Source organism: Corvus moneduloides, chromosome 4 (genome assembly GCF_009650955.1).
Source record: "Corvus moneduloides isolate bCorMon1 chromosome 4, bCorMon1.pri, whole genome shotgun sequence".
Taxonomy (NCBI): domain Eukaryota; kingdom Metazoa; phylum Chordata; class Aves; order Passeriformes; family Corvidae; genus Corvus; species Corvus moneduloides.
In genome coordinates this window covers 49627425-49650029 of record NC_045479.1, presented here as the reverse complement: position 1 = coordinate 49650029, position 22605 = coordinate 49627425, and positions in this window count along the sequence as shown.

Below are 22605 nucleotides of genomic sequence, written 5' to 3'. Positions count from 1 at the left end.
ACAATGCCCTGAAGCAAATTGTAAGCCATCAGCATCTGGGAGGACCAGAAATTTCGTTTGGGTTTTGATTAATCAAATATATTATGAAATCTTTGCTATGCCTTATCTTTCAGAAAGTCTATTTTTGATATTAATATGTCTCTGCAGATTAGATACAGATTAGATACAGATCAGTTGTTTCACAAAAATAATTCTCTTTATCTTTTTTCTCTTGTACAAAATATTATGTTTTTAAAAATAAAAACCATCAGATAAATATTTAAACACAGATTTTCTTCATGTGGGTGTCTCTTCCATGCTATTTCACTTATAAGTCTTTTTACAAATGAAGCACTTTGAAATGTAGGACCTTTAATATTCTCTAACTTCTGAAACAATCACTAGAGGCCTGTAGACTGCTTCCTAGGAAGAGACAGCCAGTTGTATTTCATTCAGCATCTTTATGGCTCTGTGTCAGAAGCCTGAGTGTTAAACCATGAGTCTCATCCTATTAACCCAGTCATATAACCTTGAGCTATCCAGACTTGCAGATAACAACAGTACCTCTTACATGTGTATCAGTCAGGGTGTGAGCTTTTTATCAGGTACAATTAATGTTTAAAAGTACCTTCATTAAACAGACAACTATGCATATTTTGATTCAAAAATATCTAGAGCAAATTTTCCAGTGTTAGAATAGTAATGTCAGATATTCTACCAGTGTACTAAGGGTCTGTTGGTAATTATATCATAATCCTCTTTCAGCTCTTTGGAAAGGTCTGATGAACTTTCTTCTAATTTCTCTAAACTGGAGAAAATGGATGTTTTAATGTTACAAATGTGCATATCAAAAATTACTCTCAAAAAGAGTGGTCCCAATTACATTTCTGGTCTCTTGCTGTTCGTGTGGGCTCAATAACTTATTTGTTTCAAACCAAAAAATTTGTGTACAAATGACAGTTTAGATAAAAATGGACATTCAAGATTTAATAGTTTTAGTTGAAGAAGGGCAGAGCTTTCCGATTCAGAAAGCAGATTTCCTAAAGAAGTGCAGTATTTTCTAAGCAAAATGGCAAAGCTCCTCACCCCAGAGAGCAGAGGTCCAATCCTGTGGGCTGCTGAGCAGCCTGTGCTCTGGTGAAGCTGGCTGGCAGGGACTCAGCACATTTCAGGATCAAGTCCAAAGCACACCAGCTACTCTGATACCAGTGACCTTAAACGTTTTGGTCCACAGTGTCAATGATCCATGAACTAAGACAGATTTATGGTACACAAGTGACAGTAGTGGTTTAAGAAGAGTAAGTAAAGAAGTTGTGTCAGCCTTCACTTTGACTATCCTTGCTCACAATGCATACTTTAAGCCCTGGGTTCACTTTCGTGCCTCATGTTCTGCTTCTTCTGCTCAGATCTCTTCTGTTTATTCATAAAACCTCTTCACACCAAGTAATACATTTTGCTGAGTAAACAATCAGTACTTTGGTAACCAGAATAATTGTACTGACAGGTTTATAAAATCACTACTACACTCCCTGCTGTGTGAATATTCATAAGAGGTACATTAGGACATACATGCGGCCTGAGGCTTCTGGATCAGCTGTGCGCAATGTCCCACATCTGTGCATGCAAAGATCAGCGACCCAGGGAGAGCAGTTGGATGCCCCTGATTCCTGGTCTGCAAGCCTGGCATGTGGCCCAGAAAGCACTAGACATACTGCTCTCTTCTTGTGCTACATTCTTCTTTTGGATGTCCTGCATCTTAAAAGCTACTTTATTTGACTTGATTTTAACTTTTTTTAAAATTTTCTCAATTCTGCCCTGCAGCCATTTTCATTGTCTTTTTGTGAGCAGAGAGCTTCTTAAGCAAATGGACTTTTTTTTTGGGGGGGTCCACTTGATCCTATGGGAGTGTTCAAGAGGGCTTTCACACCTGGAGCTATCTGGTCACCTCTATTCAAGGCTTGAATTCAGCAGCATTTCTCTGTTGGCACTTCCTGCCACTCTGGGCTCACTCCTACTGACTGCTGAGAGCCCAGATGGGGGCTTGGGAGGGGGAGCTCCTCAATGCAAAAGATATTTGGCCTCCTCCACACTCCATTCCCCTTAGCACCAGCCTGCTTTTTCTCTCCCCTACACATAAATACTTCACGTGCATGCACACACAAATGGAGTGTCATATAAATGAGTGGATAGCCTGGAGGTAAATGACTGGTATTAGAGCATTTTTTCAAGATACTGTTGATGGTTTCCAGTGTACACATTGTAAACCTGTGTTTATGCAGGCAACACATGTACAAATGCATATTCCTTTTCTGTGCTCTGAAAGAAAAGCAGATAATTTTGGGACAGAGTAGGCAGGCAGATAAACAGTCACAGTTTAAAAATACATAGGATGATGAATAGAGTTTCAGAAATGAACCATAGTTTATCTTGTTAATTCTTACTGTGTCTGAGTAGTGATGAAAGAAACAATGCCAGAACTCAAGGATATGATGAATAAGAAAGAGCAAAATGACAACCAAAGGCCCTGGTGACCAGAAAACAAGCTACAGTTTGTCCCCCAGAGAGAGGCAGTGATGGGTTGAACTTGCCATTAGAGGGAAGATTAAGTGTCCTTGGCTCCTCAGTCAGTTAATTATACACTCAAATCTTCCCAGTATAGCACATAAGCCAGGCATTTTGCTTTTGAATATCTGTATACTGACTACTTGGATTGCTTATTGGTTATTTCTCTTGACAACTCAAACCTGAACATTAAATCCCATTGGCAACAACTATCTGTCAAGAGCAAAAAAAAAAAATAAGATTTGTGTATTTAGTTTTCATTATAGAAGTGCTTGTAGTTGAAAAAATATGTACCTGTCAAGTTTTCGACATCTCGCTGGGGATGCAAGCAATGCTGTTGTGATTTCAAAACCTGGCTGACAAATTCACGTTCCAGTAGTAAAGACAAATCAAGGGGTTTTTTTTCCCTTTTTATTTTTTTTCTTTTTTTTCCTCTTTTTGCTTTTTTCACCGCTTTGACAGTCATACATAACAATTTGAGACCTAAGTGGCACTTTGATGCACTATTCCATTATTAAGTGGTATAGTCACTATAGAATAGATGACGGGCCTGTACTCAAGGCATTGTGAATTAAACAGCTTTCAACAATAGGGGAAATTGAATGGCCTAAAGAATTCTGAAACATAAAAAAATAATGATTAAAAATGTGTTTCAGAATCAGCAAGGCATATAATTTAAAATAATGTCAGGTACTGAAATTCAAACTAAAGAAAACAAAGTATGTTTTAGAAGAATCTTTAAAGTTCAGAGGAAACATTAAATAATTAGCAAACATCACTAAACCCACAATTATGAATTTTAAAAATGGCTCCTTGATGAATCTTAGAAAATGAATGTGACATAAAAAACCTTACCTAAAAATTAAAATGTGAATACATAAAGCCTTTTCTCCTCTGACTGTACATTGATAGTATATTAATTGACTAGTTTTGTACTGGTATTTCCTTGTGTCTAAAGGTAGAGTTTTCAACTAAAGAAACATTGACTTAAAGTACTTAAATTAATTCTTTTGTCAATAACTATACAGCTAATCAATACACCTGGAATTAAACAACAGTTTTTGGCCAGAAGGCATGCTAATCCTTGGTCTCTTTTTGTTGCAATTCATTAATCATTCAACCCTTCCCAATTAAAAATTTCCCTGTCTGAATTAGAAAGTTTGAGACACCAAACATCCCACCGTGGCAAATAGAATAAAGAAAATCAAAGAAAGGTTTCCAAAAATTACTTTTTTACTGGGAAAATAAAAATTCAAAAGCTAAGTTGATAACAATTCATGCTATAGTTTTAGTTAATAAATGTAAGTAGATATTTTTTCCTATTAAGATAAAAACCAAAAATGTAATACTTGTTATACCCCAGAGCATAATTGGTCATCTATTATCTTTTGTTTTTAAGATTATTAAAGGCTAAAAAATTACTTTTCAAACATTGATCCAGTGAGATTACTGTGGAAAAAAAGACACCAAGCAATGAAAATTCTATTAATCCACAAAGTTCCTAAAATATTTGCTACAATACTTATCTTTCTGCAGTCCCGAAAACTATATCAAACTGATCTCTATCTCCGAATAGGATGTGGATTACAATTTCAGTGCTTAGTACTCCAAATCTTTTTTGTTTTCCTTATTCTGCACGAGAAAGAAAAAACTGAATTATTCCTTTATCCTTTTCAACTGATAATCCTACAAAGCATGTAAAGCCACATTAGAAATGTAGTGTACTTTACAAGATGGCATAGGGTATGACTCATATCTGCAAACAAAGGCCCCAAAACCAAAGAAAAAACCCAAACTTCCCAGTTTGGGTATGATATCTTAAAAGATAAAGGTGATTTGAGTGAGTTACTGAAAAATATTTCATCAATATCCTACTTTTACGTTCTGAGGCACTAAGGGAGAAAAAAAGAAATGTAATTATGAGAAATAAAATAAGGATTTTCTTAGTTACAATTCCTGGCCTTTCACTGATTGCAGTAAATTATAAATTATGCAGTCAATGTAGGCCAACAAAAGAAGACATCTTCAAATCTCAGTCAAAGGTAATTACTTAAGTCGGCTGAATGTTCCCTTTTCATAGAGTGTGATCTCTCTTTGACAGCTCACACTGACAGATGACCTTCTCAGCGACGTTCTTATCCTTCGGATCATGAGCAGTGTGCCTCTCTCCCTGAATATCTCTATATATTTGTGACACTAAGCTTTCAAATACAGCTATTGACAAATCAGAACATCAGTCTAAGTGCTGGTCTTCCTATCACTCACAATAAAGTAGCTATCACTTGTGGTGTTGTAGAGCAAGCACATCTCTGAAAAATGAGTTCTCACCAAGTGCTAATTTGACACAGCTCGCTTGCCTTCCCATAATTGCTCTGTCATTGTCAGTTGGCAGTTCGGGCTCATTCCTGGAAGCTGTGCCGTACAATTGGATACAATTACTCCCATTTACCACCACTATTATGCCACTGATGTTGCCCAGTTCGCATATTGACATGCCTCATTAAACCTGGATGCAGGCCATTAATGAACATTGTTAGCATTTCTCTTAAACTTTTTGCCTCTAATAAACAGTCAGTGTTCCATGAAGGAGCACTGCCATCCTTGTGATATGATATTTATTATCTTATGGGGGAAGGGGACTCTGCAAATGGAAACTATCCAGATGCTGTGAGAGAGATGTATGGTTAGATCAGTGGAGAATAGCCCTGATCAGGAGGACCTTTTCCATCAGGGGCATCCTGCCATTAACCAAGTGACCTCCCCTATCCAAGAGAAGACAGGAAGGATAAACACGATAACCTAAGGGCAGCCCAGTCGCTGCAGGTTTCTCAAGGTTGCCCCGGCTCCTGTGGCTCCCCTCAGCCCCCTCCTACCCCCAGGTGGTGCTGCGGGATGCAGCAAAGAGCATTTTGCCCTGGGTCCTCAATCCATTATGTCCAGCTACTCCGATGTGCATTTTTATTCAGAGATAATTATGTGTTGATCAGAGAAGTCAGCGGCTGTCACCCATATGGCAGGCACACCTGCAGTGTGACATAGGTGGTAACGATGGCATGCTCTTGAGCTGTCATGACAGGGACAGGGACTTTATTATGTATATGTCACCATTTCTCTTAGGAAAATTATCCTTTTCCACACAATGACAATAACAGATCTTACAACACTTTCATAAACCCTGTTTCCAGGCCCTTCCCTTGACCTTCATTAAAACTCTGCCTAGCAAATTCACTGCTCTATGAACAAAATGCAAACTTTCCCAGCAAATGCAACTGAGCTTTTGGAGCTCCTTTTTAACCACGTTATGCAAACAGGATGCTTGGACAGTCAGTGGCCCTGCAGAGTAGATCCCACTCCTTCGACAGGGCAATGACAATAAATAGAAAGTCTAGGATGAGGGCTAACTAGCTTTTAAGTGCTAGAAATCTGTCTGGGTCTTAGAAAGTCTTGCACTTAAACCAAGTTTGTAGGAGAAATTTTTTATCTGTGAGTGATAGAAAGAGTCTTTTTGTCCAGCACACCAGAATATTTTCAGCTAGAAGAGACCTACAAAGATCATCTAGTCCAACTGCCTGACCACTTCAGGGATGACAAAATGTTAAAGCATATTACCAAGTGCATTGCCCAAATGCCTCTTAAACACTGATGGGCTTGGGACATCCACCACCTCTCTAGGAAGCCTGTTCTAGTGTAATATAATACAGAATTTTACTATCCCAGAATTATTCTCCCTCTCTTCTTGGCTTTCTTTTCTTCATTCTTCACATATTTCCTTCTGTTGTTTGGTTCATGGCACAACAGAAAGCCTCTGTGGAACTGAAACCCAAGAAGAACACACAGAAAGGCATTTTGTATCCAGGGAGAAGGAAGAAAAGAGAAAGAGCAGCAAGATTTTGCTATTTATCTCAGGCATCTGCAGAAGTTGTATCTAAGTATCAAAAGGAGAAACCGAAAAAATCCCATAATAATTTCTATTATTTAGGTGGATTCTTTTTTACTGCGGACTATTCTAATTACAGTGTTCTCAGTTAAAAATTAAAGATTGACGCGACAGAAAAAATGTAAAGAAAATTGATGTTGTCAGTGTCTTTTCTACAGCTAACTTTCTTATTTTAAAAGCTTCAAAAGTTTGAATATACAGTTTCAGTTGACATTCTTCAACTTTGGGTTCTCTTTCATAAAGATACTCGTATGAGAGTACAAGTGTGTAATATGCCTGCTTGCTGTGGTTGTGCTTAACATATTTCTCCCATTTTGATATACACAAGTCTACTTCCTACAAAATTCTTTCAATAGCAATAGAGTACTTCAGAGTAGAAGTAATTTCTTACATGTGAATGCTATCTATCTGTCTAGAGAGAATTAAGGGACCAGGGAATTTAGCTTGAAATTTACATTTTAACTTTAAATGACTTTAGCAAAAGTTGCTAGCAGAAAAAAGTGTAAAATTCAGGACAGTTGCAAAATTGTGAACTTTCTTAGTCTGTTTTAAATGTAAATATTATACTGTTGAATGTGCTTGTGGGACAAGTATATGAATTCTGGAATAACAAGCCCTTTGGTTCCACTGTGGTACAAATAACCATGTAGAATGCAGAAGTGTATCAAAAGTATCTGAAAACTTTAACTGAATAACCCAATTTTTATACTTAGTAGCTTACTACTTTGTTCACATTGATTTGAATAATTTTCTTCATGATGACCTCAAATTACTTTGACAAATATTAACGCTAGGATATGAATTTAAAGTTCTCAGCTGTATTTCTAAGCAGTTATAATTTATTTAATCAGTTCACCACCACAATTACAAATAATAATATCATGGTACTACATTTAAAAATGGAAACATACAATACCTCAGCAACCACTAAAGTCCATAAACTTCCTGTTGGTATCCTGTATCTGAAGAGGCTATAGAAATATTGCACTTCGCTGGACAAACGAGTATAACAGGCAAAGGAATATTCACTAAAATGTAGGTCATCCAAGAATAATTACCAGAGCTGAAACTGTTCGGGACATAAAAGTTAACTGTTCTGAGAAACAAAAAAGGACTTGTTAATCAAGAAAGGTCAAATCCCTATTTATACCCAGAAACAGCATCACAAATATCCTAGTGATATCTACCTGTGCCATACTGCTCAACATATATGCATCACTGTCAAATGAATATGCAAATTTTCAGATCAGGTTAAGGTGATATACAAAGCTTCTTGAATATCTTGGATATCTTATGGTGCAATATTAAAAACAGGCGGTGAAGCAATAATATAAAAAAAACCTTTTTTTGTAGTTTTTTTGAGGTGGGAGTAGAATATTTGCTATCTGGAAGGTAGAGGTTTTGCCCTGTATTGATACAATTCTGCGTTTTCTGAATCAGATCACAGTTCTTCAGTATTCATGAGACAAAAAACCCCACAATTATCTATCATGGAATAGAATGTCACACTGAAATCAGAGAATATCACGTTGGAAAGAGATCTCAAGGCAAAATGTATAGTGAGGTAAGTTTGAAAGATAAAAATTTAAATACTGTGTTTTTCTTATCTTCTTGTTTGAATAGGAATGTATGATATGACAAGAACCGTATGAGTCAGAGGGTCATATCCTGCATGTAGAAGAGCATTACACAACAAGTAATGCAAGAGTACCTCTACTTTCCCTGTGAGCCCCACAGCATGCACCTCCTGAGCACATATGCACTGAGCAAAAAAATATCCCAATACCTCAAAACTTCAGAGTGTAAAATGGAAAGAATAAAAGCCATCAAAGAAACCATTACTGCCTTTGATTTCTGAAATGGTAAGTAATTTCTTGAGGTCCTACACAGTAAATCTAAGTAAGAAACTGCTGGATATACATTTTGATATGAATGATGTTCTGTGACAGTAGCAGGATAACTTCATCTAAATAGCTGAGGAAGTTTTATATTTATCAACTTCCATGTATCCATTCATTAAGTTGCAGAGAACTAACCTGATGGCAAAAGTGAAAGTAAACAAGCCAAGGCTTTTTTTTAAACTATTGTCTCACATTAGTTGTGGGGTTTTTTTAAAGTTCCTCTGGCATCAGTGGCAGCTCCAAACAGTCTAACATTACAGAGTAAGGTGAGTAACAGAGAGGTTAAAAAGGCTTACTGGAAATACAGTCTATAAATTAGTACCAATTGATCTAACAGGAAGTAAAGAAATAAATTCTTTTTTAGAAAATAACATGCTACGACTATGTTTTCTGGTGTCAGAGAGAGCAGACTAACATAGGGTATTGTACTATTGAGATTCTTTTGACACAAACCAACATTAGAAATTAATAACCATCAGTAACTACGTGTATCTTCATCCAGACTCTTTCTGTTGTTCATTCTGCCCAGGTAGTCTCTTGTTTCTTTTCCAGAAAAAGTCTGTTCAGCAGCAATTCAAGTCACCCAACTAGTGGGTTGCACACTTCATCAGGAACTTCTAAATCAGACAAGAGGAAGACCTGGGGGAAAACACATCAGCCAGTTACCACAGGAAAGGGAAAGAACTGCTCTTAGAAGCATCCTTGAGAAACAAATGCAGGGAGAACCATGGTCCTGCTCTTGAAAGCTGCTATAACATGACAGTGGATACTGAAACTAATTAGCAGAGTTTCAATTCCTAATGCAACAGCTGCTATGAGCTGCTATAGGGTGGACTATTAACAGGGTTTCACAACAGCGCAAGCTTATGATTAAGGGGAACAAATCACAGAGTTCTGTGAATTTGTGTGCTTATAGCTATACATATTCTGGGTTTGCTTCTTCTACTCCTCCAGATCCAGCAGAAATGTATTCCTAAAAGAAGAAAGTTTACCAAAACAAGTTGTACAGCATACAGTCACTTCATTTCACAAATCAAATGTGACAAACCTAGCTCTCATTTTAGTTGTCCTCAAGGTGGTGGAATGCTATGGTGATGACCCCAGCATAATCTTTAGTATAGGCTAGGCTAAGCTAGGCTAGGCTAGGCTAGGAATTTTATACACAAGGATGTGGTAGAGCCTAGTGGAAACCATTCTGAAGAGACTGGATTGGAATGAAGGTGATGGGGTGAGGGAGAAACTGGCTAAAGGACAGGTTTTCAGCAGATGTGCAGAGAGCTTCTCCATGGAAAGATAGACTACATTTGCACTGTAAGGTGGAGGTGTCAGACAATGGGTGTATGCATATGTATAAAGAAATTAGATGGGCTGAGGGTGGACTCAAATGGCCTGGACTGGCAGCTTTTGGGAAGGGATGGCTCAGAAAAGTTAGCTGCTTTTTCATGGAAAGAACGAATATATGATGAAAAGAAAATGTCTGCCAGCAAGCAGTTTTAGACTGAGAGATAGAAACTTGTGAGTAAGAGTGTATATAATTTGAAAAGGAAGAGGGGAAAGATGAAGAAGCAGGGAAAGATAAAAACAGAAATGAAGATCAGAGGAAGTAAAAAAGAAAAGTTTTGATCCACCCTTCTTGTTAAAGTTGATTCTCATTCTCCATTATGCAAGGGAAAAACTGATGGGTCAAGACCATTTTCTTCTTTCTCATTCATCATCCCTCTCTGGAATTTATCTTTAATCCCCAGATATTACAGAAATGAAAATAAACATATTATAAAAATTGAAATAGATTGAAAAGTGTTGTTCCAGATTTTGGCTTTGAAATCTAGGTAGATTTCATGAGAATGATGGATGACATGTTATGGAATGTTTGCGAACCTATCACTTACGTGAGGCACAATCTGCCAGGCTTCACACATAGCATTGACCTCATGGGTCACCCTGTCATGGTGGGTTCTTCTGCAATGAATAACTGCAACTACCACCAATACCTAGTTAAAATACCCAACCTAAAGAAATGGACTCATGCATTTTTGTTTCCAAGCAAAATTATTTTTTGCTAAAGGTTGTGGGGAGAGATAAGCTAGAATTGAGCTGTGGGCTGTGGGACATGCCTGCAGAAGCACATGGCAGCACAAAGAAGCACATGGCAGCACAAAGGTGCACATGGCAGAACAAAGGAGGACATGGTGGCACAGAGAGGCTTGTCTCCACCAGATCCTGGGGGAGGAGGTGTCACATGGCAGACCCCTATGGAGAGGAGCCTGCCAGGAGCTGATAGATGAGTGAACAGCGAGTGATCATCCAATAGAAGGACATTTAGAAAGTGTTTTGCTCATGTAGCAACATGGGATAGGTCACATAGTGAGAACTGGCATGTAAGAAAATACTGTGCCTTGAAAAATGTATAAAACCAGCTCATTTCTTTTGAATAAACGATTCAGATTTCCTGCCAGTCTGGGTCCATATCTCGGTCGCTCACAAAAGGTAGCAGTAATACCGCATTATTTATTACATGTGTGCTGTCATACTTGACGACACACTAACCCTTTGGATATATTACAAATTAAATGAACTCTGCTGAAGAAAAAATAAAACAGCAAATGAAGACTCTTGGAGCCTGATGCCATGAGATGTTCATCAGCAGAGTCTGACTCAAGAGTTTCCTAGTTAACTTTCAGAAGCATAGTGTCCTTCTAGGTGTATGTACCCTGCTGATCTTAAACAGAGACCCTATCCATGTGCAAAATAACTACACAGGGCAGGGAAGTTTCTGTTGTATTTGGATTTCAATACAGGAATGCTGCTATCTGATAATAAATATAATAGAAGTTCTTCGTTTCTGCAGAGACTGCAGCTTACGAAGGGCTCTGTTACTGATCTGCTCAGTGTTATTTTTTAGAGACCTAAAAAGTACCTTGACTAGTCTTTAATGGCTTCTGTATTTACATTTCCCTGCAGATTCATTTAGTTGGCAGTTGCAGACATTTGTGCCTGATGTTGCATAATTTTTGTTTTTCTGACATAAAACACCCTGCTCATTTTTGTGAAACAAGTGCTCATTATCTGAGTCACCTGAATGAAACATTTACTTCACGACATCAGCCCACTAGATTGCCATACTCAGAGACAGTACATAATGAAGGATGGCCATTTGGGTTTTCTACCAGTCTAGCAGCCCAAAATGCCCTTCAGTTGCCAGAGACCTATGCTAATTCTCCATGGACTAAATTATATATCTTATACAAGAGCTAAGTAGACAAAATTTAAGCCTATAGATAAAAAAGTTATTCTTGCAAATGACCCAATGACAGAAATGAAGACATAGCCTCCAGTCTTTGCATGGATCGCAAACATCATGGATAAGACTCTCCTTCAGCTGAGTGATTAGACTCCCAAAAACACTGTTATCTACAACCTGTTTTAATGTAAGAATTCCTCTGATTTTTCCAGCGTCCTGCTGCCCCTCCAGAAATCCACAGGACTCTGATCTATCAGACTTGTTCCACACCTGCCACCTCCATGTGGATGTTTCAGATGCACTGCAGAACCTATCCATAGTTTCTCTACAGCTGAACTAATGACCTAAACACCCATTCATGATCAGAGGAAAGAAACAGGTACTGTTATGTTGTTATCTATTGTCCTATTACATACGTCTAATGTAGGACAGCAGAGCAGCACTCTGAGAGAACTTTAATTTCCATTGATTTCATTGAGAATGATTTGGTTGACCTGTTCTGGTGACAGCAACATCTGGACAGGTGAGTCCCACAGCCTATTTCTAACACTCTCCTAAAAGGTATTACCATTACTGAGAATACCTACACCATAACCAACACTCTTGTTTTTGGAAGTCTTCGCTTCTGTTATGTCATGGCCCCTTTCAGGTTTCAAAAAGATTGGTGGAAATGCTGGTCTCAGGCTGAAACTCTGTGCTCTTATAATCAAAGCACTTTCAAAATTTTAACTTAATAAATATCACAGCACTTCTCTGACACAGAATACTACATGTATTACTTTTATCATTGTGCTGATCACCAGTGAGTGCAAGGGGATATGCTGCATTCCATTAATTTTTGCAGACTTTTTTTTTTGCATTGATCTGTAGCAGGAAAAGAAAGAATTCTTTCTTGTCTAGATCACCAAGTGCTACTAATATATTTTTATAACAATAACTTTACTGTCCATGAGTGTTCCATACTTCTCCACTCATAAGAAGGCAGTGACCAGCACTCTGACTTGTCAAACCAGATAACTAGGATGTCACAAAAAGTCTCAGATTTTGGAGCAGCTCCTACATTTTTTTATGATAGACTGAAATGTAAACCACTTTATACTACATTTCAAAAACATCTGCCAGTTATATGTGTTTGACTAAGCTGTCTTCAAGTACTGTTTCAGACTTAGATCAACATTCCCCTTGTGGGGCAGAAATTTCAGCACCTCATTGCTATCTTCTGAGCAGCTGCAAACCACAGAACAAATGTACATTGTTTCCTCCTCTAGAGAGACATCTGCCTGATGGATAATAGCTCATGTCTGCTACTTCTCAGCCTGGTGGCCAAAATCTATGCCATGAGTTGGAAGATGTTATCTTCATAACCCAGTGAAAAGGTAAGCAGAAGAAATAAATGTACTCACAATTAGACCACAATAAAATTTGTGAATATAAAGAGATACAACAGAATTTCCTGGTAGCTCTGGTTTTCTGATATCTCACTGATTTGAAATGTTTGATTTTAATGTCAATTTGATATTGGTTTTGTAATTATCTATGTGTGTATGTGAAGCTCCCACTCAAAACAGTTTTTTGCCTGCAAAAGTTGCCAGTTACTACTGCCCTGAATACTTCTGAGCTATGTCGGTACTTATTGCACATATTTGCTCAACATTTTGTTAATTTTTAAATTGTTCAGATGAAGATTTTTATTTCTTTGTGTCATAGCACTCAGCACACCTAAACTGTAAAATATCAGAAGTTCTCCCATATAAGCAATATATAGGCAATATGAATGAAAATAATTTTCATTCATTAAGTTTCATGGCAATGAGTTTGATTTTCCAAAACAATACGAACATTATCAACAACACATGGCTTGCTCTCATAATGCTTTAATTCTATTCTATTATTTTTTTCAAGTCCGAAGTTTATTATGACACTAGTAGTGTGCAGCACTGTGTCTCAGGATGGGAGTTGTATTATTTTAATAATATTCATAAGAACTCATTATGCAGTCACTGTAGACAAAATAGTTTTTGAATAAAGAATTCTCTCTTTGTGTAACAGTTAGAAAAATAAAGATTTTTGTTGTAGGTGGAGACTTGGGATGTTCCCATAATGTACTTACATTATGTAAGTAATACAATAGAATACTATTGTTGATGGTGTTGTCAAACTGAAATGTGAAGAAAGATACCTTTCTTCTCCATAAATTGTTCCAGTTAAAAACACAATGAAAGAGTATTTTACAAATACTCTTTTAGTCCAAAAGATTTTCAGATTTCTTGGTTCCAGATACAGAGAACTTCATGCCAGAGAAATTTTTAAGTTGGAGTCTTATAAAGAGTGACAAGTTAACACCTTTTTAATGATGAATTAATGGGCAGTAAAAGCATTGCAATTCCAGTATGTATAGAACCTTTTGTTTAAAGGCACAGATTCAATGAGCGTGGTTCTGTGACCTTTGTGGTACCAGTAAAGGTTGGGTTCAGTGCAGGCAACATTCAATCAGTCTTTCAAGGTTAACTACACATGCCAAGCTGGGAAATGAAACAATTACTAACAAATTTTATGGGTATATTCTGTCAAATTTAAAAGGCAATAAGAAGTCTAAATTAAAAGCATGCCTCAAGAAAGTACCCAAAAAGTAAAAAAGAAATTAGGAAATTTGGATTGGTTTTTTTGGTTTTTTCTTCTTCCTGAAGTTGTCATTCTGAACTAGGCACTGAAAATATTGGTGTAACTAAAAAAGGTATGTGGGAGACACCACATACTGTTGGAGGGAAAAACCCACAATGGAAAGGGCAGAAGTGCTAAGGAAGGATGACATCAGTCATCACCTGGGCAACATTGACACAGTGAATGTGAATGATTAATTACACTGTAATTAAATTTTAATTAACTTTACCCTGCTTTCCTTATTTTAGAACGTTAAATAAACTTTATTTTATGGTATTTGCTAAACCAATAAGCAGAGTCTAGAATTCTGCTCTAATTAAAGTCAGCAATATGGCAAAACTGTGTGCAAAACATAAATGTTTCTTTGTAACGTAAGTAGTTTCTTGTCTTTTCTAACACTTTTATTTTTTTTTTAATACTTCCCATTAGTGGCAGTACATTGAAGTCTCAAAAAATATTTTATCATAATCTTGCATATTTCAGGAAAAACAGCAAAGGTATTTTTCACATAACTAAATGATTTCCCAAAATTCACATGCACATTTCTTCCCTGTGCAACTGGAAACACACTCAAAGAAATAATAACAGCTAGAGCAGGAAGTTGAAAAGAGCAGATCTAAAGTTGCTGTTTAAAACGTTTGCACCAGGAGTAGAAATATCTGATATTGGAAAAATACATTTCTGTGTATTTGTGGGCTGATTCTCAGTCAATGAATTTCACCCAGTGGATCCTCTGAGATCTTTCAAAACTGTGTTTTTGCATGTGGTAGAAAAATATTAAATTCTAAAATTTATATTTTGTCATTTTGGAGTAAGCAGAATTTTGCCATTGGCTTCAACTCTGGATGAGCAGTGATACAAGCTATTAAAACATTAATTTTTTCCCCTTTAAAAAAATCTCCTTTATTAGAAATCAAATTTCTTTAACAAAATATATTCCATTTTAAAAATGTCACTGGATAACTCCATACAGGATGTAGTTCCCAAAGAGAAATCAAGACCAGCCTCTAGCCTGCATTCAAGATTAGCACTCTGCTTTGGCTTTCCTAAAGATCTCCCCACTCCAAACTTGTGAATGTATTTAAAAACTCTCTTTCTTTATTTTTGGGGCTTTATTTTTCTGCCTCAAAATCTCAAGTAAATGCAAATAAAAATAAATTCTTAGTCAAGAGAATTCTTGTTTTCAAGCCAGCTATTCCGTCTACATTTCTAAAGACTATTATCTTACTCTAACTTACTTTATGATAAGTAAAGGTCTGGCTGTCCAGTTATGCCTGTGAAAGGGGAAAGCTCTGCTGTATTTGTTTTGTAACTGATGACTGGAGAAAGCCCCTTCCTTTTCTCTACTGCTTTTCCTAGTTCACCAGTGTGCAGGAGCAGCACCTTGTTGCTCCAGTTATCTACAACAAATCAGCACTGCTGTATGCCTGGATTCCTCCTCTGTTCTTCTTATCTGCCTGCTCTACTGGTCCCCTTTACAGGCATAATTATAATTAAGTTATATATCCTGTTTCATATGCCTGGGCAAAGTAGATAATCTTCTGATCTCATATCCAGCTAAGACAGAGGTAGAAGAATTTTAAGGGAAGAAGAGAATAATAAAAAGTGTGGAGGTCAAATCAGTCAAGTCAAAGTACTTCAGAGGGGAAAAAACATCGCATTTGAAACAGGCAACTGGAACAGCAGGAAAACATACTTATTTCTTAGAGTATGAGCTGGCCCATAGCAGAAGAGGTTGCTCAGACAGAAGGTGGAACGCAGCTATAGGGGAGAGAAAGACAAATTCTTGCTGATGTCAAAGTCCTTGGTTTTCATTTCACTAGCAAGGAAAAAAGATGGCAGTGATATGTGAAAAAAAAAAAAAACCCCACAAGTTTTTGATGACCTGCTACTTATTTTTCAACATGTTCACTTACTATCAGCTAATTGAGGAAGGGGAAAACTGACACAATTCAACAAGTGAAATATAAAAGTTCAACCTGACACCCGTTCAATTTTGACTTTTGCAATAACATAAAGTAACAAATGCACTTAGGTAACATGTTTTTTTAAAAAAAATTAAAACATTAGTGAAAACTGTTACACCTTTCTACATAGTTACCTGTATATTCCTTTGTCTCCCAAGGGATGTCAATCGAATTTCAATTTATCAGCTCTCATTTCTTTTTGTATTACTCTGATGTATAGATTAACCTATCAGACTCAAACCCCGAGGCTTTGACCTCTACTCTCCGTTAGGTACTTCAGGATTTTCTTCTGCAATGGCATCTACACAAAACCTGTGGTGGAGAGGTTGTGGTGCAGTTAGGGAAAGCTAATTATAATTAATTAATCAATTTATTAATGCTTTGGAACATTCAAGTTCTTTGATGGCTCCCTAAGTAACCTCATTATCTTATTTTCATTACCTTCCTCTTGTCTATTCCCTTCTTTATTTTTGTGTCAGATCTGCTTTCTGCATCTAGTTTGAAATTAGATTCTTCAAGGCAGGGACAATGTCAGACCTTGTTTGTACAGTAGCCAGTGTGTTTAGGCCTTATCCTGACTGGAGCTTTTAGACACAACTGTAATTAATTATCATTTACAGCTGAGACATAGGAATGTTAAATGCCTTGTTCAGGGTGTCAAAGCAAGTCAGCTGCAAATGAAACCCAGATGGCATCTTTCTTTACTCCAACTGAAAGACCACTGCTTGTTCTGAGGGACTTCTGCACTGAAATTAATGTTCTAAAGTATTACAAAATATTCCCAAGAAGAAGGATGGTGGTTTTTATTTCCACAGACTTCTCAGAGAAAAAGGCCTCAGATACCTCTTATGTTAAAATACAGATCTTTTTTAATCTATAAGTACAGAAGCCTCTGGTTGCCATAAAATAACTTCTTGCCTATTCTCAATCAAATCTCTTTGTTTTATTCTATACAAAAAAATTTCAGTATGGCGTGGAGCTACAACAGATTTAGAAGATTGAGAGAATGTGATATAAAAATATGGCCCTGAAGAGGGGACTGGCAGTTTCTGGGGTAGATGTCTTGTACTGAAGGGGTATCACAGGTAGGAGTGGCTGCTCTTGGATACACCTTTGCAACATTTAAGACTACAAAAACTCATACAGAATATGCCTAATTCAGGAATTGACTCTTATCTGTTAGTAGGTTATTTCTATACCTTCAAGAATTTAAAACAATAAAAGATGATATATATTCAGCCAAATCCTTCATACTTCAACTTTGAATTCACTGAGCTACATAGTTGAATAAATTCAGCTGTAGCCTTTATAAATCATGGACTACAGACTGCCATAATCAGATCTTTTCTATTGTTTCTACCATCAACAACAAACTTGAGAGAGGGACATGGCTGTAGTGTTCTTACTAATTAGTTGGAAGGAGACAGACTTGTCAAAGGCTTAACAACAAATAAATATATATGAAAATTACTGAGTTCATGTGCATCTGCATGAGTGACTGTCATGTGGTGTGTTTTTTCAGGGATGGGGTGGAAATGTTCTTTGATCAAACCAGTTCTGGAAAAGAAACATTATTTAAAACAAAGCTTTCAAGGAAGTTTTAGGAAAAGCATAAAGATTTTATGAGAATTCTTAAGTATCTGTGGATCCTAGGTTATCAAACAATAAAGAACCTGTACAAAACACCTTGAAATATGTGAATAAAATTAATTGTGAAGCTAAACTTTAGATACAGAGATTATATTTAACACCTGCAGTGGTAATGAAATAGACATTAAAATCTGCATCTGAAAAAACAAAACAAAACAACACAAAGACCAAAATAAACCCTTTCTTAGTAATTTGCAGATATCTAAATTCATCAGGTGTCTCCTTTGGTGTTTTGAAACTCCCTAGACTCCAGTGTTTCTCCAGTGGGCGTGTCCAGAGCACTCTGCCCTGCAACTGGGAAGATCCTGCCTCTCCTCAAAGTGTTGGTTTACCTTATTCAGCATGACATAACCCAGTGCTAACATACCTGAAAGTTCAATATGTAAGAGAGATACTGTGGCTACACAGGTCTTTTAGTCCCAAATGAGAGTGCTTTTTTGAATATCATCTGACGTTATCGTAACACAGCACACTTTGTTTGGCATCATGGGTTGGCTTTGAAGCATGTGAATTGCATTCCATTCAAATGAAAATAAATCAGCATACATGGTCTAGGAGTGCACCAAGATTTACATATCTGAAGTTAGAGGAAACTAATGGTTTGTAAGATACAGCTTACTGTTACCTCATTAGCTTGGAGTATGCACATTTGAGTCTTCCCACTTGAATGCTGAAATCTGCCAAGAATGCCTTATTTGATCCTAATCTGACTCTCCTGATATTCTCTGACATGGCCAGGATGCTAAAAAAAATCTACTTTTCCAAACAAAAGTGCTACTGAATATACCTTATATATTACCAACTATTTCTGCTCTGGTTTTTTTGTTTGAGGTTTGTTTTTCCTATGATAGCTGAGGGAAGTTATTTCAGAAACCAGGGTACCTACTTCTGTGTTTTAGCTAACTAATTACAGGAATAATTGTTCTTGTAGTCAGACTCTCTTCCTGAAACTGGAAGGAATTTACCCTGGCTACATCATGACAATGAATATATTTCTAGCTCCAAACAATGAATTTCTGCTGAAAAAATCATGTCTGTCTAATACTTAGCCCTACTGAATAGGCTCCACAGCTTGACACAGATTTTTAACTTCAGTGCTAAAAACCGCCAAGTCTCATTGCCTACTCAGTATTGCCTCTCTCCTTGCTCCTGTATCACAAGACCATTTCATATATGAATTTATTTTGTTTTCCTAGTTCCTTAGGTAATTTCTACTCACAGAATCTCAAACACAAGCCAACTTTTCTTTTACAAATTACAGCCTTCTACTAATACTCCGCTAAACATATTCAGTCTTATTTTTGGGTCATTTTCTTTATCCTCCCTATTTCTCTAAGTTGTGGCTACTTACATCCCTTCTTTATAATCTTTCTTTGAAGGTATTTATAGACTCGTATCATGTCCTGCATAAATCTTTCCTATTCTCAAGTATATAAAATTAGATGCCTCATCTCTTTGCTTACATCTTTTTGTTCAATGTACAGCTCTTGTTCTCACTGCCATTTTTTTGCATTTCACACGTAAATTTAGTGGCTTTTACATAAAAAATTTATGTGAAATTTACTCTTGCTAACCCTGGCTAGATGCCAAGTGCTCATCAAAGCTTCTCTTTCACTCTCCTCCTCAACTGGATAGGGGAAAGAAAATAACAGTGAAGGGCTCATGGGTCAGAATAAGGACAGGGAGACATCACTCACCTATTACCACCCTGATAAAAAAGGTCAAAATAGATTTGATTTTCCCAATCAAATCAGAGCAGAATAATAAGAAATAAAACCAAATCTTGAAGCACCTTCTCCCCACCCCTCCCTCTTTCTCAGGCTGAACTTCACTTCCAATTTTCTCTATCTCCTCACCCCCCAGCAGCGTAGGGGGACCAAGAACAGGGGTGGCAGCCTGTTCATCACACATTGTATCTGCCACTGCTCCCTCCTCAGGGAAAGGACTCTTCACACTCTTCCCCTGCTGTTTCTCCCACGGGAGACAGTCCTTCATGAATTTGTAGTTTTACATTAACTGGTCCAGTATGAGTCCCCTTCCACAGGGTGACACGGTGCATGGGGTGGCAGTGGAAAGAGTGCCGCGTCTGCCCCAAAAGCATTCCTTGTCAGAGCAGCCCGGGGGTGCCACGTAAACATGCTAGGACACACTCTGACACACCAGAATCGGTGGATACACATAGCCACTCACACATACAGAGCCAGATAGCTTCTGCAGCGTTGCCACGGACAAAGAGGGGGGAGGGGTCCTTTGCATAGAGTTCCAAGGGGTTTATTGAAGTCCACACCCAAAGCGAACCAAGGACAAAGAACCCAGAACACTGAGGGGTCCAGAGTTTTACACAGGGTGGTAACAGGGGCAGGCAGAACATCAGAGCCCAATCATCTGAGGGCCAAGGGGTGGAGAGGATGTGGGGTGTCAGAACAGTGACCAATGGGGAAGGAGAGGGGTGGAACAAGGGAACCGGGAACCAGTGGGGTATGAAGGAAAGGAGAACTACCTAGAACATGGACTTAAAAGGGGTGAAGGGGGTGGTAAGGCAACAGGCCAACCAACTGAGAGTAATTAACATAGGGAAGCAAGGTTTTGTGGGATCTCGCCATGACCTAAAGGGTGGTCTTAGACCTCTGAGCCTGCCCACCTGCAGATCCCCACTGTTTTGGGGCCTTGTGGCTCTTTGGTCAATCCTCTGGTAGACTTAACCACCACAACAACAGAGTGTAATTCTTCAGTAACCAACTACTCCAGTGTGGGTTCTCCATGGGACCAGAGATCCTGCCAGGACCTTGCTCCAGCATGGGGTCTCCCACAGGCTGCAGGTGGATCTCTGCTCCGCCATGGATGTCCATGGACTGCGAGGAGACAGACTACTTCATCAGGGTTCTCATGATGGGCTGCCTAGTGAAGCTCCTCCCCCTCCTTTTTCACTGGTCTGCAAAATTGTTTCTCATATAGTCCCACTCACTCCTCTCTTCCCTACTGTTGCTGTGCATTTTTTCCCCCTCACCTTTCTTAACTGCGTTATCCCAGAGGTGCTACCGCTGTCACTGCTGGGCTCAGCCTTGGCCAGTGCTGGGTCTGTCTTGGAGGTGGCTGGCATTGACTCTGTCAGACTCTGGGAGAGCCTCTGGCAGCTTCTCACAGAGCTATCCTTATAGCCCCCTTACTACCAAAACCTTGCCATGCAAGACCAATAGACCTTTCAACCTTTTGAAAAAAAGATTAAATAATTTTGAATCTCTGTACAGCTAACATTCCATCTCTCAGGCTAATCCATATCTGAAAGACCACAGAGAGAGGAAATACTTAGATAGTATTTATATAATACTCTTTTCAATCCTTAAGTGATTTCCAGAAAGTTATAAACAGGTAAATCTGTCCATAGATTATGGTAATTTGAGTCTAGTATTTTTTTACCTGTATTTCTGAGGAATGGATATTATTCAATCAGGTTCCACATGTCTGCACTCCTTTGTCTGTCTGCTCCTCTCCAGTAATTCTCTAATCTGCTGGCAATTTTAGTTTCAGACACATTTGAGAGAGGAGTAGAATCATGATAAGTATGTTATTTCTTTAAGATTGATGAAAACAAGCGATTGGGTAGAAAAGATGGAGAAAGTTACTAACTTTATCTTCACAAAGAAGAGAGCTTTACAGTAAGATAGCGCAGTTTTATTAGGCACCAGTTTGCATTGGTGGTTTCTGTCTCACAGTTTCCCTAGTATTTGGTAATGCAAAACCCCTAAACGAAGTTTTCCCAGTGCCTAATTTTCTTAAATGCAGCTGTTCCCTGTGGATTCTCTATGCTGTAAAAAGGCATGAGTTTATTCTGCAATCTAGTATAATTCAGTTAAGAATTATCAGTCAACCCCAAGACACAAATCTACTTGCAATCAAACTATTTATTATTTCTTGTGATGCTTGTTATGTATATTTGTCGCCCTTGTTCTTTCTTAGGTTTGCTACTTTTCAGATAGCTGTCATCTACCCTTTTTATTTTTTGTATTCTCCTTTGATTGATAACTATGTTGACTCTCCCCTCAAATGAAACTTTGCTTCAGACATATTGTCCCCACATTTTCTCTGTTGTGCTGATATTTGGAACAGACGCCAACCATTTGCTCCTGCTTGATACCGTGTCTGTTCCGGCGCCCCAGTTTCTGCCCCACTCGATCCACGCTAATTAGCAAAAGAAATGGAAGAGGTGTTTGCTTTTTAAAGAAGTTGAACAATTATTCTACTTTGATTCTTGCTCACCTTCTGCCCTTAGTTTCCATCTTTGGGTGTTTTATATAGAATGTAAACCCTGATTGCAAGTACATACATTCCCCCCTGCTTTTCTGTGGAAATCGTTTTTTGCATGATGGAAATTGTAGCAGAGTTAAACAGCCAAAACATCTGCATTTCATGGCAAACAGGATTGCTAAAAATTTTCAAGTTTGGAGCTAGACTAGCTAATGAAAGTAACTCAAGAGATGAGTTTGGACTTAAGCCAACACTCTCAGGGACTCAGAGTTAGGTACACGAAAGGACACTGGCACTAATTGCCACTGCAGGTGTCTAACTCCAAGTTGAAGTCTCAGGTTGCTTGCTAAGGCTTAGCACTTCAGGCTCAAGCTGCTGAGGTTATCACCTGTAAATTTCTTCCTGGATGCAAGGACTAGATGCTGGATATGCATAGAAGAACTTACATTCTGGCAGTGCAGT